We start from the raw sequence: 8428 nt of genomic DNA, 5'->3' as shown, positions 1-8428 counted from the left end.
ACTATGCGCAAATAAAACCAATTAGTATTAATTTCCTACAGGCTACCGCAGTTTTTATGCAGGCTACCGCAGTTTCAAAGAAATTGTTTTAAAATATTTAAAACGCAGGTATCTGAATTACTACAGCCTGATTTGAAGATAGAGCAATGATATCTTAAAGAATAATTAGTTAACCAGTACCTCTGGTTAATCCAATAAAAACATAACATTTCAGTAAGAAACCCATTTAACAACATTACAAATAAAACATGAATGTTTTGTCAATAAATTAAATTGTTTAAAATACTCTTGTAAAATGCAATATTTACAGCAGGCATATACTTAAACATTCTTTGAAGGACATTGCCGCTATCATTTGAAATTTGAGCACCCTGATTCAAGGCAGAAAACATTAGTACCACTGCCACGACTAAGATTGTAGATTGTTAATTCATGTTTTTGAAAAAGCATTAGAAAACGACTTTTTCTACTATACATGATCTTTATCTGGATATAGGGAACAAGCCTAAAAATTAAAATAGCCTGCAATAGCTGAAAAATGTTTGAAATCCAATTTCTTCATTTGGTAGACAGAAAAAAATATTTAGTCCCCTTGGTTTAACCAGAGCAGGAATTGCTCTGATTAAACCAAGGGGACTAAATATTTCAACAGGAGCGAGTGCTCTATCAATTTGACTGTGGATATTATCAACCTCTTGTAAACTAGAATTCTCTTGTCTTAAACTTTTGTTACATTACTCTGATTTTTGGGTAACATATCACTACTAAAAAATCAACAAATATACGTGTTTATTTTTCATCACTGATACTTTTTGTGCATTTAAATTTATAACAATTTAACAGTCTTTCTTTTTGGTTACAGACTTGCATGAAACATTTTCTCTCTTTCTATTTTTATACGACTGATCAGATTGTCTTAGCTGATTTCTCACATTTGTGTCCAAGTTTTAAGTGCTGACTTTTTTTTTCTTGTTTTTCCTCAACGTAGGAGCAGACGACGAGCTGGTGCTATTTTAGGATTATCATCATGATAACCAAGAACAGCCTCATCAGTCTCTGAAAAAATGTATATATATGTGTGTGTGTGTGTGTGTGTGTGTGTGTGTGTGTGTGTGTTTGTGTGTGTGAACAATAACATATTTTACCTTGAAAGTTTTGATGTTGTTTTTTTGTAATAAAAACATCCGCTACCATTTTGGTGAAAGTAACTTTTGACTTTTGATTGGATAGCACATTATAATTTTGATTTAAAAACAGTATTAAGGAGATAAAATAAAATGCAATGTCAGGTATAGTTAGTTAATTTTTTTTTTACTGATTTTTTTTTGTAAAAAATAAATATTTTATCCATAAAAAGAAGAATAATTTATCTACTTAATTTTTTTGATTTTTGGAGATAAAACAAAAAAATTCTAACCTCGCGATATGCTAAAGACGTTTACACTTACAGACGTTTATACGTAACGCTTTACAAATGGAACTAAGAAGATCTTAGACCACTAAAACACAGTCATAAAAATAGGTTCATTTTTATGATTATGATTAAAAACTTAAGAATAATATTAAACGCTAATCTAAAAGTTAATCCAAAAAGATTTTGTGCATTGACGTCGGTTTGTGGCAAAATAAACTTGCGTCAAGTTTCCTTTTGTGTCAAGCTTCCTTTTGCATTTATCTTACATTTTTTGATTAATTCTAACTATACTGCATTCAATTGCATAAAAATATATAAAACTGGTACAGATATATTTCACGAATAAGAGATTGTATTTATTACAATAGTAATAAATAAATAGTTTTTGTCTTTATTAGAATATATCCCATAAAAATATATTCCATATATTTTGAATAGAAGTTTTTTTTAAATTTAAATTAAATCTTAATTCTAGTTTGTTTTTCTAAAGGTCTAAGTAATTTTAGCAATCAGAAATCATCAAGAGAGGGGCAAATCTAAAATTGGAGATTTTAGATTTGCCCCTCAATTTTTTTACTTGGATGAGACAATATGTTTTGTTTTTTTTCAATCTTGCCCATTTTTTTAAATATAATAAAATACCTACAAAAAATCAAAAGAAAACTTAGAGCCGACGACACGGAAGGAGGGAAAAGTGGGGTGGGGGAGGGGGAAGGGTATCCCACCAACTCTTTTTTCAAAGGCCTTTTTTTTAATTATTTTTAAAGAAAATTCCAGATTTTGAAGAGTTTTTAAAAATAAACAATTGCGCCCCTTCCCTCCTCCCACTTCGAAACCCGTGTCTTCGGTCCTGCAGCTTGAGCGAAAAAGACTTGTAACTATTAGAAAAGTTTATTTATATAACATACAATCCTGAATAAAACGTTATACAAGTGCATTTTCTATAGTTTATAAACATTATACCGGTTTTTGCATTCAATCTGGCGGATTATATATATATATATATATATATATATATATATATATATATATATATATATATATATATATATATATATACAAAATAGCAAAATTAAAGTTACAATAGCAAAAGATAATAGTTAAAATAGCAAAATTAAAATTACAAGGTAGCAAAATTAAACTTTTTCTACTTGCCTAATGATTGTGATAACACATGAAACTCAGAGTTGCACTATTAAATTATATTATAAACATTAGCATTTAGCTAATTCCTGGTACTGCGGGTAACAGTAACATATATATTATATAGCTCTAGTTTATCTATTGAGCACTCTTTCAAATATACAATATTATACATGATAATATAAAGATATTTTCTTTATTCATATATATATACGCTTACGTATATATATATATATATACATATATATGTATATATATATATATATATATATATATATATATAATATATATATATATATATATATATATATATATATATATATATAAACATGACAAATGATGAAAGTTAACGGTGTCCATCATTAAAGTAAGCTCTTCTTCCTTCCCCAAAATACTTTTAAGTGTATTTAAGAATCCTTTAAAGATATCTGCTGTCACCCCAACGTCAACTATTGCTTCACTGTTGACCATGTTTAGTCAACTTAATGCTAATGTTATGGTTATGTTACGGTCTCTTGATGACAACACACGTTAATTTAGGGTCATTCCTCGGAGACTGTATCCATGGTTTCTTATCATATGAAGATTAAACGGACTTTCATCAGTATAAATGATACTTTTGTGACGTTGTTGCAATATCAAGTTTAAATACCATGAATCATATGTTTTTAAAATTCTGTGACAAAATTTTAAAAAAAGGTTCTACATTATGTTCTTAAAATTTAGTATGTACAATTTAATTTTTTTAACCATTGCCATCATGTAGAGACATTGACATCAATTTTCAGTTCTACCTTTTATCTCCTTTAGATTATAGTTTCTGTTATCTCCAATTAACTTGTGTAGCATTTTTCTTATTTCCTCAGTACAACCTGACTGTCGAAAACCACCTCTAATACCAGGATTGATATTACCTGTTGATATATATCGATTGACAAAGCGTCACAGTGAAATTTCACTTCTAAACACGAATTCTGATATTTCTTTTAATCTTTTTCCTTCGTTAATTACAAGATTAATGATCAAATTTCTATCTTCAACATTTTTTAAAACTCTGAAATGAACAACGCTCCGTGCGTTGTTCATTTCAGAGTTTTTAAAAAATTAAAGAGCAAATGGGCTTAAATTGTATGTAAAAAAGTTAAATTAAACGAAGAAATAAAAGCAAAACTATTTATCATAATAAAGAAAACCCGCCAGATTGAATGCAAAAAACCGCCAGACTAAATGAAAAACCCACCAGATTCGTGCAAAAAACCACCAGATTAAATGCAAAAACCGGTATATAAACAAATAACATATTTGTTTATATATATATATATATATATATATATATATATATATATATATATATATATATATATATATATATATATATATATATATATATATATATATATATATATATATATTGTTTATATAGGGATTGTTAAGCGCAATAAAGTTTAAAAAAAAATTAGTGCATATTAAAATTGAAAAGGGTTTATATAATATTTCTTTGCAAACACCAATACACTATACTTAAATTTTTACAGGCACTGAACTGCAATTACTTTTAATTTTTTTGGTTTAGTAGCTTTCGTTAAAAACTTTTAAATATTGCGTCAAGTTATCTCATTTCAACATATTCGTTGTATCATCCATACTGCAGCCGTTTTTCAAAACGCCTTAAGGTAAAAAAAATCAATTTTTACTTTTTTACAAAATAAGCTAGTTTAGATGTCTATGAACGTTATTGAATACATATTTTCAAAGAGTTCTGAAAAAATTTATAAAAATTATTCGTTTCAAAAAACGTTTTACCGAGAGTTTCTCCTAATAATTTTTTTTTAATTGCGTTTTTCTCGAAATACGTAAAAACGTCTTGAAAAGCTTATTAGCTTTTCAAGACGTTTTGAAAAACGGCTGCAGCATATATTTATGGTAAAAAAATAAATGTAGCAAAAAATACTGTTAATTGTCACAAAAAAGTTTTTCTAACTAGGGGCTTTTTTCTATTTTTTTGCCTCCACAGCAGCACCTTTTGGAGTAGCAGGACTGTCTTAGAAAGTATTTTTTTTATTAAGTTTCAGACAACTTTTTTTTCAGATCATCCGCAGCTTATTAGGCAAATTACCTGAGCACATTAATAACATAAGTATCTCAATCATGACACATACGCAACAAATTTTTTCTCCCGGTGTTTTGATGTTTTTAGAAAAATTTTAGCTGTTTTACAAACCATTTTGTTTGTTAAAGATTTTTTTTGTAGTTATTTTAGGTGCTCCCAGAAGTTCTTACGGTCTTATCACAGAGCACCGCGGGAGAGCATTTAACGGGAAGTTCACGCCTCCTTCCGTACCAATGTCGCTTGTTGAGCTGGAGCTGGCGTCGAACCTCGGACCTCTGGGTTCTGAGCCAGAACTCTAACCACTGCGCCACGGCTGCTCAAGTGATAATATCGTTACATATTTTTGTATAAAATCTCTATGAAATTTCAAAAGAATTTTGTATTTTAAAACAATTTTAAAAAATTAAAAAAGTTGCCATTAGTAGGAGTCGAACCACGGCTTAATTGTTCAGAAGATCAGCAGGCTACCCTCTCGGTCATGCTGGCAACAATGTTAAACGAAAATTTTTAAAACTATTTTTTTAACAGAAATAAATGTTATAAATCAAAATTAAGGAGAGCTTGACTCAATGCAACTTTAAGTGAAAATCAAACTGTAAAACTTGGTAAATGTTTCAGTATCTTTCAATATTACTTAGTTGAAAGTTTACGTACCTTAGATATTTGCATACTCGTTTGTTCACACTTTCTTATAAAACAAAGTGCTGCGACTCTTTCTCGCCACTACTTCGGTTGCAATGGCTGTCAAGGGATCCATGTCAAACACGTTCGAATGAGCACTAACACTACAACTTCTACTACTACTACTACTACTACTACTACTACTACTACTACTACTACTACTACTACTACTACTACTACTACTACTACTACTACTACTACTACTACTACTACTACTACTACTACTACTACTACTACTACTACTACTACTACTACTTCTACTACTACTACTACTACTACTACTTCTACTACTACTACTACTACTACTACTACTACTACTACTACTACTACTACTACTACTACTACTACTACTACTACTACTACTACTACTACTAAAAGAATTAAGTTAGGCAGTTATATATATAGAGATAATTTTCATTTGCGCTGGAATGTTATAATAAAAGTTATTGTATTTATATTTTACAATATAAAGGCAACAAATCAAAAAGTATGAGAATTAAAGAAGAGAACCACAAATTTAAATTACCTCGTCTTTAAATGGTTTTTAAATGTAAGGAGTAGAAACGTAGCCCTTTTCATATCTCTTCTAAAAACGAAACTTTCCGAAAAGGGTAATATCAAAAGGATTTCAAGCTTCTTGTGGTGGGTTTGATTGTTGGATAAACAGGTATTTATAAATTAGGTATAAATGGTAAAATTAGATCATTTCAAGACTTTATCGAAAAAAGTATTTTAAAAACAAACAACGAGAAAAAAAAATTATTTATCCTTGGGGATATAAACTTGAATGCACTAACATACCAGAAATTTCCAAAAACAAAATCTTTTTTTGACATGTTATATAAGTACAATGTTTTGTCAGTAATTAATAAACCGTTTCGGGTTAATAGAACTTCTGCAACTGCAATAGATAATATTTTTATTAACAATCTCTTAGAAACATCATTTGAGGCAGGAATATTTAAGACGGATATTAGCGACCATTTCCCAATATACATTACCATAAAAAATATAAAAGTTATTCCAAATGATCAACCCAAAATTTTATATATAAATAAACGTAACCTTTCAACTCATAGTAAAAACAATCTTACGAACAAATTATATTTAGAGAATTGGAGTGATGTTTATAAAAGTCAAAATGCAAATGAAGCATGTAATTTATTTTTAGACAAATTCGAAGAGATTTTTAATGAAGCTTGTCCAAATGAAGTATTAAAAATAAAAACAAAAACACTTGCTAATCCATGGATGGATAAAACACTTATTAAATGCTCTAGAACCAAACAAAAACTGTATAATAAATTTCTTAAAAATAAAAGCACAACTAATGAAAAAATTATAAAGCATACAATTATTTTTATATCGATCTTTTAAAAAAAACTAAAAAAATTATTACAGTAAACAATTTACTAATTGTAAGCTGGATACGAAAAAAACATGGGCTGTAATTAATGGCATACTAGGAAAAAATAAAAATAAAACTACTTCGCTACCCAAACGAATCAATATAAATAATAATGATATATTCTGTCCTAAAGAAATATCCAAAGAGTTTAATACATATTTCACAAATGTTGGACTTGATCTAGCTAACAAAATTACAACACCCCTTAATTCTTATAAAACTTATCTAACACCATCAAATGATAAAACGTTGTATGATTTCGACTTGACATTAAAAGAATTTGAAACGACTTTTTCTTCGATAAAAAATAAAAATTCATCAGGATTTGACGGAATTCCCAGTAATATACTAATTTCAAATAAAAAAAGCATCAGTAGACCATTGCTCTATATAGTCAAGCTTTCAATGGGCCAAGGAATATTTCCTGATGTACTAAAACTCGCAAAAGTAATTCCAGTTTATAAAAATAATGATCATGCAAATGTTTCTAACTACAGGCCTATATCATTGCTTTCCGTATTTTCAAAGATATTCGAACGTGTAATTTATAATAGAATCTTTGACCACTTAACAAAAAACAATTTTTTTTATCCAAAACGATTCGGATTTCAGAAAAATCTTTCAACTGAACATGCGATTATTGAATTAGTCGATCAAATAAATAATGGCTTTAATGAAAATAAATTTACCTTAGGTATATTTATTGATCTAACTAAAGCTTTTGACACTGTTGATCATTCCATCTTGTTAGAAAAATTAAATTATTATGGGGTAATTAATAAGGACTTCAATTGGATTAAAAGTTACCTTACTGATAGAACACAATATGTTCATAAAAAAGAACACGGAATTCTTAAAGTCCCCTGTGGAGTACCCCAAGGACCAATACTAGGCCCTCTCTTATTCTTAGTTTATATAAACGACTTAAGTAATGCATCAGTGAAATTAAACCCAATTATGTTTGCTGATGATACAAATCTCTTTCTTTCCAACTATAGTATCAAGCAACTTTATGCTGATATGAACTTTGAATTAAATAAGATAAATGATTGGTTTCAAGCAAATAAACTCTCATTAAACGTTAAAAACACAAAGTATACATTATTTTATAAAAAGTCGCAAGAAGTAAACCTTCCCCTCAAACTATCTTTTTTTAAATAATAAAGTAATAAAACAGAAAGACTCTTTAAATTTCTTAGGGATACTTGTGGACAAGCATTTATCTTGGCTTCCCCATATTAAATATTTACAATCAAAAGTTAGTAAAGCCATCGGCATGATGTACCGAGTTCGTCCTTATGTTAATATTATATGTCTTAAATTAATTTACTTCTCTTTAATTCATTGTTTTATCAGTTATGCCAATATTACATGGGGCAGCACGCAAACTACTAAACTTAAAAAAATACTTAGTGCTCAAAAACATGCGTGTAGAATTATATACGGAAAAAAAAGAAGGGAGCACACGAAACCCTTAATGCTTGACATGAAAATGATGAACATTTATGAAATAAATATTTATCAACACCTAATTTTTATGTATAAGTTTACAAATAACCTAACTCCAGTAAATTTTAATTGTAAGTTTTAAAAAAATATAAATGAAAAGTATTTCCTTAGAACAAACCAATCAAATTTCTTTAAAGTTGCCTAAGAAACTAAACAAGTTTAC

The sequence above is a fragment of the Hydra vulgaris genome, chromosome 11 (genome assembly GCF_038396675.1).
Source record: "Hydra vulgaris chromosome 11, alternate assembly HydraT2T_AEP".
NCBI classification, from domain to species: domain Eukaryota; kingdom Metazoa; phylum Cnidaria; class Hydrozoa; order Anthoathecata; family Hydridae; genus Hydra; species Hydra vulgaris.
This window is presented reverse-complemented; position numbering follows the sequence as displayed.